The sequence below is a fragment of the Canis lupus genome, chromosome 24, assembly GCF_003254725.2.
Source record: "Canis lupus dingo isolate Sandy chromosome 24, ASM325472v2, whole genome shotgun sequence".
Taxonomy (NCBI): Eukaryota; Metazoa; Chordata; class Mammalia; order Carnivora; family Canidae; genus Canis; species Canis lupus.
This window is the reverse complement of record NC_064266.1, coordinates 30,143,736-30,167,999: the sequence shown is the minus strand read 5'-3', so window position 1 is coordinate 30,167,999 and position 24,264 is coordinate 30,143,736. Positions and strand designations below refer to the sequence as shown.

Sequence of the window (24,264 nt, the reverse complement as noted above, 5' to 3'; positions counted from 1 at the left end):
GAGAGAAAGGCTAACTCCCCCTTTCTCAAAATGAAGGCATTGCTACTTGGAAGTACTAGACCTTAAGGTTGCTAAAACCCGTTTATAGCTATGCCCCATTTATAGCTGTTCTTTCTCAACAATCTCTAGAGCTTTCTCTCCTTTTGTTTGAATAGCAAACAACCTAAGAGTCAGAATGGAAGCAGTGGAAATTTACAAGGAAAAGCAATCATGAGTCACACAGTGAAACCAAGAGCTCAACGGAACATCATGAAGAGAAATTTTTTTAAAAATGCACGAAATTCTGTATGCAAGAACAATTATATTTTTCTGGTTGCTCCAAGATTAAATTGAATCTAGGAGAAGAATTGAATGTTACAAGCTTGCCACCTCCAGTTTTATTGAATATTTTACAGGGATTATTGAATATTTTGTAATCATCCACTTGGCTGATAGATTAAAGGACACACTTATTTAGTTCCTGGCAACCCAAAGTTGACTGGAATTATTTATTCCCTGGAAGTGCAAAATGGAAATTTAAGTGGCCTTGAAAAAGTAGACAAACTGCCTATCACAAACACTGAGTTAAACTAACCCAAGTTTCAGAGAAGGTTATTAGACTCAAAAAGGAACAGAATAGACCATCAAAACTAAATATTACCTTAGACATCATCTGATCCAAACTTCCCATCTTAAAGATGAAGAATTGAGTCCCAGAGAGTTTCCTCAAGGTCATTTACTGAGTCATGAGCAAAAGAACATAGGCTAGAATTGGGGGCTGTGACCGTTCTAGTCTTTGTCCCACAGTCTCCTTCTGATGAATGAAATATGGTCAATAATGCTTTGTCTTCTGTAGACATTTTCTGTAAACCCCCAATCCAATTTTTGTGCAAATAGAATCTTCTCAAATCGAATTATACTTTTCATCTCCTGGTTATGGGAGCTGAGGTGTCCCTTTAAATATTCATTGAATACCAATGGTATGCCAAGTGGTATAGGGGTTGTAAAGATAAATAAGACATGGTCTCTGCCTTTAAGAATATTATTGTCCTCCAAGAGGAGACTTGTAAGTGGATTAGGTTCAATAACTGTGATAAGTGATAGAGAAAAGGTGTGTATAGTGCCCTAGGAACACTGAACATAGGCTCAACCTTGGACAATACTATGTGAGAGAATGGATTTTGACTTGAGGGAGATACAAGAGGAACATTGTCCCTAATGGAAGAGACAAAGGCTTGGACAAGGATCATGATGGGCTCAGAAAAGGGAGGACAGGGTGTTCTGTGTTGAGAGCATATGGCCAGAGGTAAGGCTGGAACAGTAGCTGGAAGCTGCCTAAGAAGAGTCTATTTGTAGCCTACTTAAAATCACTTTCTAGGAAGGGCAACCTATTTGGAAATTAGAGGGATCCCAGCATTAGGTGCCTCTGCACATTGTTGGAACCTGGCCTCATATTCTCTTTGATTTATATAGATTCAGGTTTCCATTGTAGATAAGTAGGGACAGCATTTTATCAGCTACAAATCTTTACTTTCTTTCAAGCTGGCATAGCCATTCCTTCTCAAAGAGCCTCAGTAAAGCTACAAAGCTAAAGTTGCATTTAGAAATTTATGCTAGTCCACTGCATCTTGAGAAGAAAATAGATTGTTCTTTGTACCTCATAGGTAGTCCTGAATTACAACAGGGCACTTAGAAAGTGCTTGTTAAAGTAATCAGGGATAAAGAAGTGAAGTTGAAAATATAAATACATAGTTGCTAGGTAGCAGAATACACCAAGCTTAGAGACCAGGTTTTTTGTTTTGTTTTCCCTCAGCTTAGTGCTACAGCCTTGGTGATTTGAAAGCCTAAATAATAATTCTAGCTAACAATTTATGTGTAATTACTGGACAAAGCACCTTACATGCATCATTTCATATTCTTAACAATTCTGTTGGGCAGGTTAGGAAAACAGGCTCAGAGAATTTAAGTAACTTGCTCAAGGTCACCCAGCTACCAAGAGGTCAAATCTGGGTTTGAATCTGGATTTATATTATTGACCTATCAGCACCCCATCTTTCTTGAAACACTTTCTTTGCTTGACTTTTCCTGTTCTGCTTTTCCTCCTTCCTCCTCAGCCATTTCTTCTCATTCTTTATTTTCCATTCCTCCTCTTTTTTTTCCCAACTTCTAATCATTGAAGCATCCCAGAGCTCAGTCCAGAATCTTCTCTTTTCTGCTCATACTCAGTCTAAGTGGGTGGTGATGACATTAAATGAGATCATGAGCACAAAGAGGCCAGATTTGGAGCAGAAGAGGGGGAGTTTACATTTAGACGGGTTAGGTTGGAGGTGCTGTTGAGTCATTGAAGGGATGTCAAGTAGGCAGCTGGATCTGTGGGCCTGGAGCTCAGCAGAGGTGTACAGCCTGGAGATATAAATATTTGCTACATTGTGTACACAAGGTTATTGAAGACCTTGCCATGAATAAGGAAATGAGGCCCATTGAGATGAAACACTCTTGGATCACTTAGCAAGTTAATGGAAGAGCCAGAACAATGAACCAGGACTTATATATTAGGAGTGCCTGTAGAAAAGCAGTCACAGCTGAGGGCAAAACATGGGACTATAAAAGGGACTGTGTGAATGTGATCTAAGCACAGAACCTTCTGGTCATTCACCCGGACTCGGAGATGGAACTCAGAGTGTGTGAAGAAGTTAACAGATTAGGTGGCCTCATGGCTATCCACTTAGCCTGGATTATGATAGAATCTCAATATTCTAAGCAGATTTTGATCTGCTTTGAACCCACTGATTCAAAAGTAGAAATTTCAAAGAAACTGAAGTCTGATTCATATTTTAGTGGGCTGAGAGTAGATCTATATCTCTTAGAAAGTCGATGAAGGACTAGTCATAGGGTTGGTTCCATCACACAGTTTGAGGAGCCCACCTGAAATTTTTGCCCAGTGGTTGCCAGCAGGTATGAGGCATAAGACAAGATGCAGAGGTTTAGAAAGGGAACATCATTAAGAGGTAGCATTTGAGGGGTGCCTGAGCGACTCAGTCAGTTAAGCATCTGCCTTCAGCTCAAGTCATGATCCCGGGCTCCTGAGATCAAGCCCCACATCAGGCTCCCTGCTCAGTGGGGAGTCTGCTTCTACCTCTCTTCCCCACTCATGCTTTCTGTCAGTATCTCTGTGTCTCTCAAATAAATAAATAAAATATTTAAAGTAAAAAAAAAAGAAGCATTTAACAAAGTAGAAGAAAAGATCAGAAGGCCGAGGACAGGCAAAGTCCATCTGTTCCCATTATTACCATCCTTATCATCCTCTGGGTGGCACCTTATGTATTTCTGGAGGAGGGTGCCATGAGGTTTGGTTACTCAGGCTAACTTACCCTAGACAACCAGTTCCATACCACTTTTTGATTACTCTGTGTCTTCCATATAGCTAGAATCCATCTGCACCTGCTCCCTCCATCTTTGTCCAAGTTACTACCATCTCTTACTTCAATAAGATCCACAACCCCTAAATAATCATCAGATTCATCCTTGTCATTCTCTAGTCCATGTTTTTCTTAACCACTAGGGAGATGCAAACTGGAACATGCTGCCTCATCCTTTCCTGGCTTAAAACAATTCTGTTGCTTCTGATTATCTTACACTGTAAACCAAAGTCCTCATCCTTACCTTACATAAAGGTCTTGCCCTGTCCACCACTCCAAGCTCTCACATATCATTGCCTCCTTCTCTGTGAGTCCCAGTCATACTACCTTCTTCTCTCAGTAGTTCACCTTTTCTACACTCCTTCTGCCACAGGGCCTTTGTCCATGCTATTGCTCTGTCTCATGCAGGCTGTACAAACGATAGCCTATAGACCACATGCAGCCTACTCTCTGTTTTGGTAAATAAAGTTTTATTGGAACCACCAATGCTTATTTGTTTACAAGCTATCTATATATAGCTGCCTTTGTGCTATGTCAGTAGAGTTTAGTAATTGCTGCAGAGGCCATCTAGACCACAAAGCCTAATTATTTACTCTCTAGCACTTAACAGAAATGTCTTCCAAACTCCTCATCTGGCTATACCCATACTCTTTTTCTAACTGACTCCTTTAGATCTCAAGTCACAGATTTCCTCCATTCTTAACCATTTCACCCCAAACCAAATTGAATTCCTTTGTTAGGTGCTTCATAGAATTTTGCTCCCCTTTTCTTCTCAGCACTAACTTCATCTTTCAAATGTGTTTGTTTAAAGTCCAACCCTTCTGACAGGTGGCAGTTTCCAAGAGGGGAGGACCATCTATATTTTGCGTATTACTGTATTCCTAGCATGTAACATGATGTATGGCACAGAACTGATACCCAAAAATGTTTATTTAGTTGAATGGATAAATTAGTGGATGGATGGATGGATAGACAGATGGGACTCAGACAAAGCAGTCCTATATATTAAGTCAGAATAGAAGGGAATACGTAGAAAGCTTGGTACAGCTGATACTCTACACTATTGTCCTGTTTTCTGCATCCAGAATTGATTATATGCAGACAAAGGAATTAAAGAATGTGGGTGTTTTTTGTTTGTTTGTTTTCCCAACCAGTTGATATCCAGAACTTAACATGTCTCCTACCTTCTGTCACCAATCCCTAGTCTGCCAACACCGAAAGGAATTTTACAAGTTCCTTTTCATGGTTTCTGCAGAAGTGGGAGCTACTACTCAAAATATCCTCAAGTAATCAACTATTGCCTGGTTTGTAAATGTGATACAATAATTTCTCCAATCATGGGAAAAAGAAAGGAAAACAGTTGGTAGTCTTCAGACCACACACAAATGGGGACAAAACTCAGACTGCTTTCTGGCTCTGCCAGCAGAAGAAGCAAAACAAAGTAGTAAATACAGGAAGCAGATGTAGCAACAGATTGTGGCTCTCCATAGCTGGATGGCCTCACAAATAGCCATGGGAACATCAGTTGTCTGGGAAGGTTCTGGAAGACAGTGGGCACCTATTACATGTATCCAATTTCTATGGTCATGGAGAGTTGGTTTCCTCATACCACTTGTTCTGGGAACTGAGCTATTTCTTTAGTCACTGAAACTCACTTGGTAAAAAAGGAAGGGGTTTGGACCATGTTGCTTTACTAGGTGAGAAGAAGCCAAAGTGAGTTAATAGAATATCAGTAGGAAATGGAACTAGGCTTCTCAGACTGTATCAGGATATCAAGGAAAACATGGAAGAGTTGAATTTTAAATGATGAGTGTTAAGAGTTTGTCAAGGGAGAAATGTGTCATTGTTCTTTGGTTTGTTATAACATACCATGTCAACATTTAACAATCAACAATCATTGTATTTTGCTCATAATTCTGTGGGCCAAGAGTTTGGGCAAGGTACAGCAGGGATCTCGTGTGTGTGTGTGTGTGTGTGTGTGTGTGTGTGTGTGTGTGCATGTGTGTGTGTGTGTGTGTGTGTGTGAAAATGAGGAGACAGCTGGAATGACTTCAATGGCTGGAAATGACAGGGACAGCTATCTGAGGTCTATATGTTTGGGGCCTCAGTTATTCCTTAAGTGGCATCTGCTAGGGATAGAATGCACAAATGGCCCTTTTCTTTGTGCATCTGAACCCTGGGTTGAAATAACTAGAACATCTGGGGCTAGCTGAAATTACTCTCTCTCTCTCTCTCTGTGCATCTAACTTAGGCTCCCTTGTAGCCCAGACTTAACGCAATCAGACTTCTTTCATGATGGTTGGCATCCCTCAGAGCAACTGTTCCAAGAAAGCCAGGAGGAATGCCAGTCTCTTAAAAACTAGGTATCACTTCTGCTGGCCAGAACTGGCTAACATCATTTCTGTGGTTTATCATTATTAAAACCAGTCACTAGCCAGCCTAAGAGTGGCAAAACAGGCTCCACCTCTCAATCATGGAGATGGCATATGCCTGCAGGAAGGGCAGGAATCAGTGGTGGTCATTTTAGAGACTACTTGGCTAAAATAATTAAGAATAAATAGGGATATTTTCTAGATCTCCAGTTTCCACTTTGGTTACATTGGTAACTTTTCCATTGCTAGCACATGGTCCAGCAGTGTCTCTGAAGATTTCCAAAATCTAGAAAGATCTTTTGCTCTCTTATGTAGCTCCTTGTAAGTGTAAATGTATTCCCTAAAATACAGAGTCTGAAACACATCAGGAATGTTAACTTCTCCATAGGGCCTGAGAGAAGAAAAGGAAAGAGCAGACTTAGAACTTAGGGTCTTTGTCCAAGGTGCTGATTGTGCTTGAAGTCAAGCCAACTCCCTGACCTTTTCCTCAGGAAGTAATTAGGAGTGTTCTGACCTTTGGAGTGTTAGTTCCATGAGGTTAAGTAGTGGGAGACTAACTTGGAAAGTTAGTCTATGTCTTAAAGAGTCTCGAAAGCAAGGGTTGGAAATTTATTGTTTTCAGCAAGGAGCTAACACAGATCTTAATGAGTGGACTGGCAGGGTTGAGTCTAATTTTGGAAAGATCATCCTAGCAACAATGAGGAGAATGTTACCGAAGTGGGAGTTAATAAGACCAGTAAAAGTAAGTATTGTATCTGCAATATATCAGATTCAGGGAAGTGACTTAGCACAAAATTTTATTTTATATCCACATCCACATCCACACTCACACATACACACATACCTGATTACAGCATTAACAGCCACTACAACCCAACCAGTGTAACCAAGTCTTTGCAATGAAGCAGGTGATAGAGAATGGATACTCTATGACATTCCATTCTTGGGACTGTTGTTAAATCCAAAAGTGTTGATTAGATCTCCCTGCTTGCTCCATATTTTCTTGATCTATCAATATTTTGATGTTTTGATGGCTGGACATACTTGGACATGTTTGGTTTTTTAAATGAGTATCCTTATTCAGCTAATGTCTCATTGGGTCAATTCGGTTTTCCCAAGGTGAAAACCCCTTTGATCTTCAGGGTCTTTGATTAGGCAGGATGAAATTCCCTCAGATCTACAGATGTGACAGAGTCTCAGAAAGTAAGAGAGTCATTTCAGACTAGTAGAGTCACTTCTGATTCTGCTGCAGTGAAGACGTATGTGGTCCTCTGCTGAGTCTTCAGCCAACTGTTCTCTAGCAAATGCATGCACTTGCTGGGCTCTCTCATATCAACAACCCTTCTTATTCTTCTCTCTCCTTTCAAATTGACCATCCGCAGAGGTTTGCCTGATATGTCAATGTCATTATTATGCTTTACTTGTAAAATAGCTACTTCCCTAGTCTGTTCTGTAATCTAAAAATGCAAATTTCACCATGCCAGTGCCCAGCTACAAGGGCTTCATGGGCTACAAGGTTCAAAATGATCTGATTCCTTTCTACATCTTTGGTCTCATCTCTGGACTCTCCCTGGATTTCTCACTATAATCCAATAATATTGATTTTCTTTCTATGCATTGAAAACACTATCTTCCAACATCATAACTTCCACAATTCTATTCCCTCTTCCCAGAATATTCTTTTTTTTTAAAGATTTTATTCATTCATTCATGAGAGACACAGAGAGAGAGAGAAAGAGAGAGAGAGAGAGAGAGGCAGAGACACAGGCAGAGGGAGAAGCAGGCTCCATGCAGGGAGGCCAACGTGGGACTCAATCCTGGGTCTCCAGGAACACACCCCCGGCCGAAGGTGGTGCTAAACCGCTGAGCCACTGAGACTGCCCTCTTCCCAGAATATTCTTGCTGTCATTCAGTTTGGTTATTATTTATCTTTCAGAACTGTGATGAGCTGTCAACTTTTGAGGGCTTCCCAATTGTCCATCTCAACAGTGACCTTTTTGTTCCCCCTACCACCACTGTGTTCTAGTTCTTCTCAGCATGAATCACAAATATCATGTATGCAAATGTTTATTCATCGAAGAGTTTTTTGGTTCATGTCTCCCTTATTCACTAGTCTACAAGCTCCAAAGTGCAGAGACCACTCCTGTTTTGGCTACCACTGTACCGCTAGTACTAGTATAGTACTTGGAGAGACTAGTATAGTACTTGGCATATAACATATGCTTGATCAGTATTTGTTGAATGAATCATTGTGTCAATTTTGTGATCAAGATGGATCACAGTGATTCACTTTTAACTATTCTGTATTCGACCAACTGTTCTCATGTGTTGCTGGAAAAACAAGGACCTTTAAGCATTGGGGTGACTAGGATTACTTAGGTTTTGATCCCATGGTAGGGATGGGGAAACCATTGCACTAGTCTGAAAAAGATATATGGGTACACTTTGCAACTCTTTTTCTTAGGAAGCTCTAATCTTGCTATCTTTGTCCTGATCATTAATTTAAAAGGCCTTATCACCAAATACTGGCTTCCCTGGACTCCATCATTCAGTGCAAGCCTGAAAAACAGAAGGAGAACTCTGTACTATTGTGTGGCCCTGGCTGCCTCTACCCTCGCAACTTTCTTTTTCTCTTCCAGGGGGCTTTGTGCTTCTTAATTTTTTTCTTTTCCCACACTCCACCCCAGTCACTGCTTACTCCTCTTCAACTGTATTTCCTTATGGATCTTCCTAATGTCTGGGAAAATCAGGAAAGTATGTTCTTACTAAAGGCTCCCATGGCAGGGTGCCTACTGTGTTCAAGGAAACCAAGGTCCTGTTCCAGCTTAAGGGTCTGGAGAACAAGGTTTTAATGATGAAAAGTCTGCACTATTCTTTGTTGTATAGGATTTGGAAATCCAAACCAGTAAAGCCCAAGAGAGGCATGGATTTTTCTGAATCTAAATCCTTCCAGAAGGTACCATTTGTAAATGGGAATAACCAAAGATGCTTCTAAAGGACAGCGCACATTTTTATACCTATGAGAGCTGAGTCCCATTACCATGCTAGCCTCCTGAAGCTGAGAGCAAACCTTTTAAACTCCAGCTTCCTTGTCCACTATAAAACACATATCCATCTACAGGAATCTCTCCTGAAGCCACTGCTTCCATGATCTCTCCTTGGTGCTGATTCTGACCTTAGCCCAGTAAGGTCTAGCATTGAATCCTGCCTCTGCTTGCCCTATACTGGGTTGTGACTCCAATCTGGCTATACTGATTATTCCAAGTTCTCATTTAGGCTATATACCCATTCTATGCCCATAGTGACTTCCCTCCTCCCCACCCCTGAATCTAGTATATCTACCCCTTTCACACTTATTCACTTGGTCCTTGCTTGGCAAGGAGCCCAGTGTAGTGTTGCTAAGGATGGTAGCTGGTACAGTCACTTCTGTCATTGTTTTCTAAAAGCATAGTTGCTCTTTTGACTGACCCTAGACATGGTGAGTGTTTAGTCACCATTCCAAGCCATTTATTTAGCATGAAAATTTATTAGGCCATTGTTTAGCAAATTCATCACATTGCACTTTTTACTTAGCAGAATCACTTAATTAGTGTTTTATTACTGGAATTGACTGTCAATTATGTGGCTAATTCATTTACTTAGAGAATGAATTTTTTATCTGGGTAAAGCAATTCAAAGTGCACTGTTAACTCTTTAATGATTAAAGATTGTTGTCAATAACAATTCATGTTGTAAGGAAAATTAAACCATTTATTTCCCTTGAAGTATCAGATGGTGGGAAAATCTTTGGGAAAGTGTAGAGCGGGTAGTTTAGAACCTTGCAAGAATAAAAGAACCTTCATTAACTGAAAGGTTCAGAATACTTGGCAAAGCTGAGTAAAATTAGCTGGAGAGTTTTCAACGGCCTCCTTGAAATAAATTATTTACAGTCTTACACGTGTATATTGCTGTAATGTCTATAAATGCTCTTTCATTTACATTATTTTTGGGGACTTTTGCAAAACCATCGTGGAGTGACATTGGAGTTTATGGTTGGCAGCCTCTAAGATAGCCCCAAATATTCTTGCCTCCTGTTACATATTGCTGTAAAATCCCTTCCCTTGAGTGTAGACTGGGTCTAGTGACTGGCTTCTAATGAATACAATATGACAAAGTATTAGGATTTAACTTTCAGTATTCAGTTATAAAAAGACTGGCTTTCATTTGGGTACTTTCTCTTACTATTGCATTAAACTAGCTGCCATGTTGGGTGCTATCCTATGAAGAGACCCACTGAGCAAGGAACTGAGGGAGGTCTCTAACCAACAGCCAGCAGGGGAACTGAGGCCCTTACTCCAATATCCCATGAGAAAATCAGTCTTCCGACAATCACATGAGTGAACTTGGAATTGGATTCTTTCCTGATTGAGTCTTCAGATGTGACCATAGTCACAGATGACAGCTTCAACACCAATTTAAAAAACTTGAGCCAGAAGTACCCATTAAAGCTGTGCTCAGATTTCTGATCCACAGAAACTGTGAGGTAGTAGATGTTTGTTATTTTAAGTTGCTAAGTTTGGGGGGTCATTTCTTATGAAGCAATAGATAACTCCTACATGGAGTTAACGTGTGATGTTGCAATAATTTACCCAAAGTCTTTTGGTTAATAAGTAGTAGAGTCAGCATTTAACCCCAGTTCTTCTGATGCATTATTGTATACAAAGAAGAAGAAGAAGAAGAAGAAGAAGAAGAAGAAGAAGAAGAAGAAGAAGAAGAAGAAGAAGAAGAAGAAGAATATGAACTACAGTTAAGACCTTTCATTGCAACTTTCAGAGGTTTTACCATTGTATTCAGAGGCTGTTTTTCTAGAATGGTGATTCCCATGTGACCTGTATAGCTTCATTACCATGAGAAGCTGACTTGTAGAATTGCTCTTCTTTACCATGTTTCTACCAGGAATTGAGTCAAAATTTCTGTTTCTTGCCTCCAGTAACTGCCATGTTCCCCCATCATATGGTTATAATAGTAGTTCCCAAACATGACTGGCCCAAACTAAGGCTACTGAATTTCTGGGTTCAGAGTGTGGAGTTAAGGAATCTCTAGTTCATACACTCCCTGATGATTCTTGTACTGCACCAGGAGTGGAGTCCACTAGATTAGACAAAGTAGGTTGCCCTTTCAGGGATCAACTTCTGTAATTCGGCAGCTGAGGGCCACTAGGCTAAACTGTGATGTGCCTTATTAGTTCACACAGTGCTTACACATTGACGAGTTCACACATTTGGTACACACTGCTTTGTTAGCTCTTACAAGAGAACTGTTAGGTATCTGTTCCAGAGGAAAGGCCATCAGCTCTGGTTGCTTGAAATTTTTTGTTTGGTTGGTTTTGAACAGTACTAAACTATAGTACCTCATTCATTCACTGAGAGCAAGATGGACACTGTTTGCTTTTCTTGTTTTCTTTAAAAAAAATTTTTTTTGAGAGAAAATACATGCACGTGTTAGCGGGGGAGGAGGGTGAGGTGGAGAGAGAATCTCAAGCAGACTCCGTAGTGAATGCAGAGCCCAACATGGTACTCAATCCCAAGAATCCTAAGATTATGACCTGAGCTGAAATCAAGAGTTGGTTGCCCAACTGTCTGAGCCATCCAGCCACCTCTGCTTTTCTTATGAGCAACTCTAAGACTAGTAATACATAAATTGTATTTAACTGAAAATTCCCTTAGAGAGATCATTGCTACTCATAGTACAGATCCATGGACCAGCAGTATCAGTATAACCTGGGAACTCCTTTACAAGTGCAGACTCTCAGGCCATGTTCCAGGCCCTCTGATTCAGAATCTGCATTTTAAACTATCGCTAGATCATATACCTTAAAGTTTGAGAAGCAATGAGTTAATCCAACTTGCTAATTTTAAAGATAAAATCCACAAAGATGGGGTACCTGGGTGGCTCATTTGGTTAAGTGTACAACTCCTGGTTTCAGCTAGGGTCATGATCTCAGGATCATGGGATTGAGCCCATGTCAGTTCTGCACTCAGCACAGAGCCTACCTGAGACTCTCTCTCTCTCTCTCTCTCTCTCTCTCTCACTGTCCTTCCCCCTCTGCCCCTTCCCCCACATGTACTCACTCACTCTCTCTCTCTCTAAAAATTAATTAATTAATTAATTATTTTTTTAAAAGATCCACAAAGGGAAAATAATTGTGCTAGACAATTTGATGGCAAAACCAGGATGAAAACTCAGGTCTTATAACTCCAAAACTGCTATTCTCATTATGTTAATGCTCTGTTGTCTTAGTGGTTTATGATATCCACAAACTGCTTACATATCCAAGGCATAGTTTGAAATGGAGAAAGCAGACTGCTATCTACCCAGTACAATGGTAAACTCATTTCAAACAGCTGTTGCACATTTAAATTTCCTCTCCCAGACAAGTTTAGTCATTTCATTTTCTCTTTCTTACACATCAATGAAAGACAAAGTCACCTGTCAGCCTGAAGATTGTAAAACCTGTCAAAATTGAGTTTTTCTAGTTTAGCTAAGTATTACACTGCAACTCTTTTGCATACCTTTGTCTTATTACGATTTTGATGAATGAGAGAGAAAAAATAAGCCATGTTTTCGGTATCAGGCATACTTGAGGTTTTTTCCTCCCATCACACATCTTCCTTTGAGGATGGGGGTCTTGGTTGTAGTGATACATACACAACAAAAAAATGCTGGGCTGATCTTTTTTAGTATGAGCACAGCCCTGGTGACAATGAGAAACCCCAGGTCATGTCCAGCCCAAGCTGAAGTTATAGAGAAGTTGGCTATCTTCAATATGAAAGAAGCATGTTGGATCTGGGTATAACTAAAATCACCAGAATCCTGTCTGGGGAACAGATGCATTTGGAAAACATGTGGCTTCTTGTTCCCTAACCCCATCAAGGCTGATGGAACTGAGGCAGGAAATGACTGTCTTGCTAGCCTCACCATAGTAATAAAAAGACATGAGAGATGAAGCTTGAAAACAGACATTATATCTATCAGGAAGATGGAGGATGTATTTTAGAGAGGTTGGTGTACTTACCAAACAAGTATTTACTGAGCAACCACTAGATCTTCGAGATGCAGAGGTAAACAACAGAGATGTGGCACCTGCCTTTGTGGAGCTTACAGTCTAGAGAAGGGATATTAGATATTAAATAATTTCACTATTAATTATTCAACCACTCTTGTAATTGATGGAGATGACAGCTGTGTCCAGGAAGATACACTGTGATTCATGAAGTTATTGTTAGGATCTAACATGATACTCTCAGATGGGGAGGGGAGCAGACAGGAATGTTTTCCTTGATATCCTCAAGCATTCATAAAAGTTAACAGACTTGTTTTTTAGTAAACACCCATTTGCTACTCACCACCTAAATTTTACTATTAATATTTTACCACACGTACTTTATCACCTATTTCCCATCAATCCATCCCTCAATCTGTCTTGAATTTTTATGCATTGCAAAGGAAATTTCAGACATTCATACATTTCCCATTCCCCAAATACTGCACCGTGCATATCAATAATGCAGGCTCAGAGATCTATTTTTTTTTCTTTTGAGGCAAAATTTACATATAAAGAAATACATATATCCTAAGCTTTCGATTCCATGAGTTCAACAATTGCATACACTTGTGCAACCCAAGCCCTAATACTATAAAGGGAGGCCAGGAAGTCCTCTCATGCTCATTCTCAGTCAAACCCTGCCCCCACTCCACCCAATAGGTGACCACAATTCTGATATTTTTTCCTCCCGTGATCAGTTTGTCTATTCTATAAGAGGAAGTGGCTTTTGAGCTGAGTTCTAAAGGATGAATAGGAGTCCACTTGACCTTGAAAGGTTCAAGAAGATTAATATTCTAGGAGTATAACACATCATGTACTAATTCTCAGGTAGACAAGAACTTGCATGGCTGCAATCTAGTAAACACAGGGCAGAGAGACACTAAGTGAGGCAGGTGAGAGAGGCAGAAACTAGACCAGTCAGAGCCTTGAAGCCATATTACTGATCAGGAATGTTGCTGAAGGAGAGTGGGCAGCCATTACTATGGCTTCAGCAGAGAGGTACATGTTCAGCTTTAGACTTCTGAAAAATTATCATGCCTCATTGTAGAGGACAGAACATGGAGAAACAAGAAGGGATTCAGGGAGATGAGAAGACACTGTTTGAGATGTTATGAAGAAAGAGAAGGGTAGCATATATGAGGCCCCTGGCCATGTCCATCCCTTCTTCTGTTGTGTTGACCTCAGATATGTTGCATTTCTAACAATTATAAATCACAGTGTTTAGTTTTCCCCCTTTCTGTCTTCACTTTTCAGTGATACTGGCCAGAAAACTTTAACAGAAACTGTGGTTCAGAGAAGTTAAGTAACTTGCCCAAAGTCACACAGCCAGTAAGTGGTGGTGTCAGGAGTCCCACTCAGGTGTATGTATGTCAAAGTATATATACTTTTCACCACTTTGCTGTCTTCAGGAACTGATGGCAGTGCCTTGGCCTTTCTATTTGGAATCATTCTTCCCTCATTATATAAGATTCCTCAACCACTCCAGAACTTTCAAAATAGAAGACTGCCCCAGTTGCTAGCAATCCCAACCAACTCATGTGTACTTTGAGGATAAGTTCATCATCTGTAGCCCAGATTTTCCTTTAAGTGATAGTTTGGGGGTGAGGCCAGGTGATCCAACATGGGTCTACCAATACCCAGTTTTATTTATTTTTATTTATGCTTGTTGTCGCTCTGCCAAACACAGAAATGACATACAGAGGCCACCTGAAGGTTCTTGTGCTTGCAGTTCAGTCCTTCTATGTATAACTCACATCCTTCCTCATACAATCTGTCTTTCCCTCTTTCAAACTCCTTTCCAAAGCCATCCCAATGTCACTCCTTTTCATGTTGGCAAGAATATCAAAACTATGCAGTTCACTTTTCTTTATTATTTCTACTTCAAGTAACTGATCAAACATGTTCTTGGAAGTTCTTTTGAATATACTATGTACATTAACATGCAGAGCTGTGTACGGAACTTCTTGCTGATAATATTAAAGAACTTCACAATAATATTGATCTAAAATTAAGTGACCTCATTTTTTTTTGCTTTTATGCATGCCATTCTTATCTGATAAGTAATACACCCCTCAGAAATCCATTCCTTCCCAGCCAGTTTTTCTACCACACTTTATCATCAGTTTATAAAATTGTTTAGATACCTATCACATTGTCTGTTTATGGGGTATTTTTCTACTAGTCAAAGTTTAGGTAATCCATTACTTTAAAACATCAGTGTTTCTGAAAGTACAAATAAATGAAGAATATAGAATAATTAAACACTAGACATAGATGTTGCAGGAAAGGACTTGGGTTCCCAAAAGCTAAAATATTTTGAAAGTCCAGGATTCTATTCCTTCTTCTTTGTGCTTCAACAGTATGTTTCTAGGACTTTCAGATTCCGCTCTCACTTCCTAGTTTGGCCACTAAATAGTCAAGACCCAAAAGCATCCTGTTGTTGCTGCAGACATGTTGCTTCTCACATACCCAGTGATCTGCATTTTTGTTTCTATCGAATTCAGTTTAAAAAACCTATATGGTGGGATGCTGCTATCAGCACCTTTGCTGTCTTGTTTCCCCACTGATTTTCTTGAAACTGTAACCAAAAAAATGGTTTTCAGTTTTTTTAAATTGTGAAATCCTTTCTTCAAAAATAGACATACCTAGAAGTTTATCTCATGAAACAGAAATATAAAGCCATTTCGCTCTGATTTGAGTAGAGGCCAGGCCATGCACATGCATGCACATGCATGCACATGGACCTACACACACACACACACACACACACAAACACACACACACACACGTACGTGCACAAAACTCATCACAGATCCAATCTTCTGACCCACAGAAGAAACTCTGAACAGAGATCTCCCTTCCTAACTCTGGCCCATGTGGACACTAAGCCCAGAGATAAGAATTCACTTACTCCTTTCTCTATAGACCACACAGGTGACCCTTTCCACTGTATGATTTCCAAAAAATGAACACAGTGAACCCAACCACTAGTCACAGAAACAGGAAAAGATTGATGACTTTTAATTAACAGGGTATGGGGCACAAGAGCAAGGTTATTGCATGAATAGCACACTCTAACTTTGAGCAGTGCACAACATGCACAGCCACTGGGGTAGCCCTGTGGGTTATTGGAGCATCAGGAAAGATGGGGCCCTAGTTTGTAGGGCTCATGGAGACTTCAGAGTTTCATTGAGAGATACTTCTTTTCATTATGGGGAAAGTCACCCAGGGTCCAGTAACCAGCCCTCAGCCTAGAGAAAAGAGAGGCTAGTGTTTCCTTATATGAAGGATCCTTTTGCTGAAACTGCTTCTGCATTTTGGCAGTGGTAGTAATTACAGGAATCTATGAATGTGATAAAACTGATTAAAGTAAACACACTTGTGCATGTGCACAAGTGCATGGAAAACTGGTGGAATCTGAATAGGTCAGTGGACTGCATCCGTGTCAGTTGTCTGATTGTGATGTGGTTCTGTGGTTCTACAAAATGTTAACACTAGGGAAAACCACGTGAAAGGTATAAGGGACTTCTCTACATTATTTCTCATGACTGCATGTGAACCTACAATTATCTCAAGATATAAAACCTCTTGTTTAAAAAAAAAAAAAAGGCTGGTGCTCTGGTGATGGGCTGATGTGTAACTTCTGGCCCTGGTCACATCCATCAGCATCTTCAGATGAGTTTTATCGTTTTCCCAGGCATTTACTCACTCGCCAATCCAGCAGGCAAAAAAGTGTTCTACCAATTTCTAGCAATTGCAAAGTGGCTTATTTGTATCTTTATTTTCTTAATCATTTTTTGCAGAAGGTTGTCTAATTTATTGACGTTTTTGAAGGAAAGAGCCAGCTTTTGCTTTTCTTCAGCCTCTCTGTATGTTCCATTGTGTTCCATTAACATCTGTTCATATATTTTTTTGTTCATATATTTATTTACTTATTTTCTACTTTCAGTGACTATATTTTTCATCTCTCGAAGTGAAGTTCATACTTTTCAAATCTGCTCATCCTTCTTCCATGATGTGCTACATCATTTCTGTGGTTCAGAGTCCTCCTATTTTCTCTTTAATCAATTTAAATATATTTATTTTATGGCCTCTTGGATTGTACTATTTTCAGTTCTTGGGAGGCATATTTCTCTGTACCACGTCTGTCACCTCTCCCTCACAGGGACGAGCTTCCTCCTGTGGCTTGTCTTTCTTTATGTTTTATTTTCCCACTATGAGATCATCGTTAGTGGAAGCGGTTTGGTTCTGGGGGAATCCATGTGTCTTGGATTACGAAAATATCTCCATAGGGTGGTTTCTCACTTGCTTGTCAGGACAGGTGGTTTTGTATGTTGGTTTCTATGTTTGCAGTTGTATTATCACACAAGTAGCCTCACTGTGGATCTCCAGACCCACGTGTGGTAGAAGACAAGGGTTTGTTTTGTTTTTGACTCTGTTTGAAAGCTGTCCACTCTTGTTTTTATTCTACTAATTGATACCTTCAGTTTACGCACACAAGCACACAAATCCACACACACACTTAGATATGCACATCCATGCTTGAAATTAGATCCTTGAACTAAGATCAAGACTAAAATTTTATGTCGACTATCTATGTGTGAAAGACAAAGGACTTGTTATGCTTTTTATTTTTGGTGAATTATCAGTCATCCGCTCCTTTTTGTTGGTAAATCTTAGACCGAAGCCAAGAATTTTTAATATTACGCTTTTTTACATATGTTCTCTTTAAGAATTCTTTTTTATATAGTTCATTATTTTTATTCATATTTGTTTTGATTTCTCTACTCCTATCTATGTTTAGCCGACTTTGGTATTGAACAAATCAATTATAATGTGATTTCCTCCAGTCTCTCAAGGTTTTTACTTTTTATTTTTCCCCCCTTATCCATCTCCCCAAGTCTCTGGAAAAGAAGGCAGGTACAACTTCTGAATCTTTGTATAGTGGGGAATGTCTTTCTGGAGCCTCACAAATAAAAAAAAATAACTGCTACCTGTGTATGATTTGGGAGTCACAGCCTTTTTCCCTCAAAAATGTTCTTCTGGCATTTAAATTTGGGCAACAGAAAATAGGGTTAGCATTGTCTCTTTTCCTTTATAGATAACTAGTTTTTTCCAGCCTAGATTTTTATCTAAGTGCTTCTTCACCCACAGTATTTAAGCAGAAGCATCAGGAGATTTGTTCTGTTTGTAAGTTGTACACAGAGAACTTTTTACATTTGAGGATTGAGGTTTTTATTCTGCCAAAGAGCTGTTTTTACAAATATCCTTTGTTATTGCTTCTGTGTCACTTATGCTATTCTCTTCTATAGTAATGCCCGTTAACTGTCTTTTCTGAGTCTGTTTTCTGTTCTCTGAAAATGGTGCCTAGACACGTGAGCAGACAGGTACGCAGGACACGGAGGTCTCCTGGTTCTTAGATTCTTAGAACCTGCAGGTTCACCTTTAAGGTCTCCGCCTGTTGCTTATTCTCAGATTACAGACTCTGGTGTCCACTTTAATAATGCTTATTGCCTTTTGGTCTGCTTACAATCCTCCCTTGCCTCACCCAGCAAATTTTTTCTAGTTGCTTCTCAACCCACATTTTGACAAATCTGTTCTCATTAATCTTTTTTCCTTTATTCTTCTCTGTGTTCTTGATTTTTGTTTCCAACAAAAATGTATACAATCCAAAATGCACTTCTGTTTTCTGCTGTGTAGGTTATATACCAGTGATGGGAAAAAAAACACATTGGCTTAAACAATAAATTCATGTGTTACCTTGCAGAACTAGAAGTCAAGAGTTAGAGCAGACTCCAGGGTTGGATAAGACACCCAAAAAGTCCTGTTAAGCTCCTCTCTTTCCCATGTCATGTTGGCATTACCTACAGCTTGGCTGTCCTCATGGATACAGAATTGCTTTAGCAGTTCCAAGCATCAAACCTACAAATGGTGCAATGTCCAGTGGAAGAGGAGGGATGCTGGAATAGCTTTCTTAGAAGTAAGGAAACATTTCCTAGAAGCCCCTTAATAGAAATCCTCTCCTGTCTCATTAAAAAGTTTTGAAAAATTGACAGAGGATAAGAGCAACTGATTGGCTTAAGGAAATCAGAATTTGCGCCTAAATCTAGGATTAGGGTCATCCACCTGAGTCATGTGGAAAATGTGTAGACACCTAAACTATTGTAAGGACTCTGCCAGAAAGGAAGAATGTAAGGGATGGTGCTTAGGTAAATAGTCAACACTAGCTGCTTTTTTTCTCTTGAAAATTATATTTTTCTCAGCCTTCAGAATGCTATTCCTCTTAATTTTAATATGGCAGGTTCTTCTAAGACCGTGTGGTTTTGTTTCTATTTATTTACCTCTAAAAAAGGAGGAGGGATCTCTCCAGGACTGATGTTTTCTGTAAACAGAACAGACTGATTCTCATTGCCCTCCCTGCCCTGCTGCTGGGAACCCTTTTCTTGTGGCTTGTGCAGGAGGAGTAATGGATATTCGGAGCCCCCATCCCTCTACAGAGTGTCTGACACCATCCCTCCATCATATGTGAGTGCTGTGGAGGAAGGAATTCATGTTCTCCCCACAAAGGAGAGGATTGATCTCTTTGTGAGAAGGAGCAAGTGAATCCAGAAGTCACCTTCCCCATGACTGCTTCTATCCCAACATTTTTCCTAAGAGTGAATCTGCTTTCTGGGGCATAAAGGTCTTTATCCACCTTCTTTTGTTTTTGCCATGTCAGAGACCCCCGTGGAAACAGTTGAGGGGGAGAAAGGGCTCAGAGATGCCAGCACCGCCCCCTTATTTGGTTGCTAAGTCTTTGACTCTCAAGAGCCCAGAAAAGGAAATTAGAAAAAGGTAAATAAAGCGTTTCTTTTCTATCCTTCAGGCAAGTGTTTTACTTCAAGTAACAAAGCTTATTGGTGTCAGTTGCCAATTATACAATGTCCATTTCAGCTCTGTAAAATGTGGCACAGTGGGGGCAGCATTGTACTACCTATTAGTTTTGCAAGTTCGACCCTGTGCATTTGGTCAGGGTTAAGAAAGAGAAAGTAAAAGAGAACATAGAAGAAAATATTTGTGGCCTTGAGTTAGGCAAAGATTTCTTGGACAAGATGAAAACAATAATAACAAACCATAAAATAAGATAATTGATAAATTTGACCTGATCAAAATTAAAACTTTTGCTTGTCAAAAGACACTATTAAGTAAGTAAAAAGGCAAGGCTCAGACTGGGAATAAGGATTTCCAAAACATGTATATGATAAAGGGCTTGTATCCAGATTACAACTCAATAAGATAACCCAATTTTTAAAAATGGGCGGAAGATTTGAACAGACACCTCACCCAAAGAAGGAAAACCAATGTCAAATAGGTACTTAAAACTATACAAATTTAAGTGACAATGAGATCCTACCATACAACCACTAGAATGCCTAAAATTGGTAAAACTTACCTAAAATTAACAAAACCTTACCAAACAAGCGTTGGTAAGGATGTGCAGCAATTGGAAGAGATGAGTGCTACATTTAACAACATAGAAGAACCTCAAAAGCATCCTGCTAAGTGAAAAAACACAGTCACAAAACACTGCATACTGTATAATTGCATATACATGGCATTCCAGAAAAAGCAACTGTTGCAACAGAAAGCAGAGCAGTGGTTGCCAGATGCCAGGCCTGGAAGGGTACTGACTGTTTGTGAGGTTCACATTTGAAGAGAATGTTAATTCATCTACTATTCCATTGAGTGAGAGCACATCCTGAGTGGATATGGGATGGGGTGTGGCTCTACTGTGTCTCAGGGGTCACAAATCTGTATACTTCTCCTAGTGGAAGTCCAGAATTTGGAAATACAGAATAAACTTTTCCTACAACATAGCTCCTGAACTCAAGCCAACTACCTCATCTGAGGCTTCACCAAAAAATTGCAATCTCTTTCAATTCTAGAGGGAAAATTACCCTATGTTGAATCAAGTGAAAGTTGATTTTATACAATTTCAGAGATTTTTAAGAAATTTTGACAACATGAACTCTTCATCTTTATGCACATAGGCAGTGTGATGCTGACACGATTAATGGATATTCCTCCCCAATTCTGATGCTAGCTGAGTTCACAGGCTTAGATTTCAATGCTATTATAAGTCTGTTTTCTTGAGGCTTTATTTATATTTGGGAGGAATGGCAGGGATGAGGCATTGACTGCCAGTCAGGTGCCACCTTGAGCTTCTTCCAATGGATCCCATTTCATGGTTGCAATGACCTTCTTAGATGTCGATGATGGTCATCGCCATCTCGAATGCCAATAACAAATAAAGATCCTAGTAACATTATCTGATGTCCCATAGCTAGAAAGTTGTGGGGTTCATATTTCAAAGCCAGATTTTATCTTCACATTCTGTGTTTTGTCTCTGACACCTGCTGTTGCCACAGCACCCACTGTGCTTGTGCTAATCACGTCTCCATGCTGAGTGGGTGAGCCAGCCTCGTCCCCACCTCAAACTTTCCACACTCAGACTCTTCCCTCTCAGCAAGCAGTCTCCAAGTATTTTCCCCTCCACTCTTCATGCTCTCCTGCCATAATGGGCACGTAGATTGAGAGGAATTATGAAAGATGAAATAAGAAATAGAAACTATAGGAATTTGGTTGGCTAGTGAAGAAGTTCTTTCTGGACTCTGTGGAGGCTTCTGTTAAGATGAATGACTTGATCAAGCTGTGTAAAAAGAACTGTGAAGGCAGAAAGACCCATGAGGAACCTAAAGGAATAGTTGAGTCATGGGGACTCAAACTAAGGCAGTAGCAGCAGGCATGGAGTAAAATATTTAAATGGCCATGGAGCATGTCATGAAGGAAAGAAGAGAGAAGCCCTAGAAGACTACCCAGATGCCACCACTGATCTGTGATTCTCTTGTGCCGAGCAGCACAGCTTGTACAACTTCAGAGTGGCTAATGCTTCCTCGGTGCTTAACAGAAGCCAAGGCATTGTCTGCAAACTTGCTGGTGGTCTCTCCTCAAATCCTCACCCCTACCTTCCCTGTGTTACAGATGAAGACACTGAGCTCAGAAATTGTAGTCACTTGGCCAAGATCACATAGCCCATAACTGGTTGATTAAAAATACAAATGCTGCCTGATTTTGGGGCCCAGACTCATAGCATTTTTCGGGGTGTGGATCGTGCTCCTCTCATGGGATATGATCAGGCCATTTCTGAAATAGGTAAACACTTTAGTGAGCATGAAAAGAAAACTGGCATATTGCACCTGTGGTTTTAGGCTGTATTATCATTCAAAATGAAATAGTTTAAAAATGTGGAAGGTTGATTTTTTAAAAATTTAAGGCATAATTACATAAATGTGCACTATTCAGTACAGTTGCTACTGACCACACATTGGCAATTTAAACTTAAAATTAAGGTAAAGTAAAAACTCATTTCCTTAGTAGACAAGCCACATTTCAGTTGCTCATTAGCCATGAGTGGCTAGCGGCTACCATTTTGAATAGTCCAAACATAAAACATTTCCATCATTGCAAAATGTCCTTTTGGGCAGTGCTGTGCTAAAGTGGCCTTATACTAGATCAGTGTATTTGAAGTTCACTGTAGCTCTAAATCAGTTCTCTTTAGAACTCGACTTGGCTCTGAATAAGTCTATGTCCACCTGCACTGTCCACCAATCACCTGTTGGTATTGAACACTGGAAATATGGCTAATCTGAATTAAAATAAGACTACACTGAAATAAGTGCAAAATGCACATTGCATTTCAAAGAGTTAGTATGAATAAAAAGTGTAAAATATATCATTAATAACTTTATACTGACTCTATGTTGAAATAGCAATTTGTGTATGAGGTCAAATAAAATGTATTACTGAAATTAATTTATTCCTTTTACCTTTTTTAATGTTGCTTATGTTGTAATACTATTTTCTGTATTAGGTCAAATAAAATATGTTATTGAAATTAATCTCACATTCCTTTTATCTTATTTAATGTTGCTATAAGAGATTTTTAAATTACTTATGTGGCTTGCATTACATTTCCATGGACCTCTCTGCCCTATTATGTGACTTGAGTGTTCTCTCTTTCCCTTCTTCTTTCCCTAAATCTATGCTGCCTAATACAGTAGCCATAAGCCAGATGCGGATATTTAAGCTGAAATTAATTAAAATTAAACAGAACTTAAAATTCAGTTCACAAGGTGGTCACATTAGCCACATTTCACATGCCCAGGAACCACCTGTGGTTAGTGGCTACCATATTGCACGGCACAGATATGGACCATTTCCATCATCATGGGAAGTTCTATTAGAGCTGATACAGGTTGTACATAGTTATGGCAAAAATCACAGAGGTGGGGTGCGAGTGCCTAAAGCCTGAGAAACATTTCTGGGGTGCCCAGCTCCACAACATATCACCCTCCCATCTCCTGGGTACCTGTCCCTTCCCACCTTTGTTAGATTTGTTTATGCACATCTTATCACTTCTCTCCTGCAACAGCTGTGGCATGCTTATCTCTCTCTGAACACACTTTCCTCCACCCTCCTGTATGTATATAGTATCTAACACTGTGCTTTGCACAACATCAGTACTCAGTAAATATTTGTTAACCAGTTGGAGTGGCAATTCCTAGCAAGTAATTAGAAATACGTGGCTGGAGGGACGCCTGGGCGGCTCAGCAGTTGAGCTTCTGCTTTCAGCTCAGGGTGTGATCCTGGGGTCCTGGAATCAAGTCCCACATCGGGCTCCCCACAGGGAGCCTGCTTCTCCCCTCTGCCTATGTCTCTGCCTCTCTCTGTGTGTCTCTCATGAATAAATAAATTAAAAATCTTTTTTAAAAAGAGGAAATATGTGGCTGGAGCTACAGGGAGATCTATAATGGCTGGTAGCAGGAGGATTAAAAAAAAATGAGAAAGGTCAAGGCCAGAAGGAAGGGGAACCAGTAGAGGGACAGTGGTGACCCGAGATCTCACACATCAGCCACAAGCCCTTCACAGGAAGCCACAAAAATTGCAGGGTAATTCATAGGCTTTAGACAACAGCTATAGAAAAAGCGTAGAAGAGGGGGCACTTGGGTGGCTCAGTGGTTGAGTGTCTGACTTTGGCTAGAGTTGTGATCCCAGGATCCTGGGACCAAGTCCCATGTCAGACTCCCCACAGGGAGCCTGCTTCTCTCTCTGCATATGTCTCTGCCTCTCTCTGTGTGTCTCTCATGAATAAATAAATAAAATCTTTAAAAATAAAAAGAAAAATGGGGCAGCCTGGGTGGCTCAGCAGTTTAGCGCCACCTTCAGCCAGAGCGTGATCCTGGAGACCAGGGATCAAGTCCCACGTCGGGCTCCCTGCATGGAGCCTGCTTCTCTGTGTCTCTGTCTCTGTCTCTGTCTCTGTCTCTGTGTGTGTGTGTGTGTGTGTGTGTCTCATGAATAAATAAATAAA

The 24,264-nt window shown here is 40.0% G+C and overlaps 1 protein-coding gene across 13 annotated transcripts in view; it reads left to right on the top strand.

Moving 5' to 3' along the window:
* Positions 1 to 24,264, top strand: part of PTPRT (protein tyrosine phosphatase receptor type T) — a 1,044,320-nt gene that overhangs the window by 913,331 nt on the left and 106,725 nt on the right. The gene's annotated exons all lie outside the window — the stretch shown is intronic.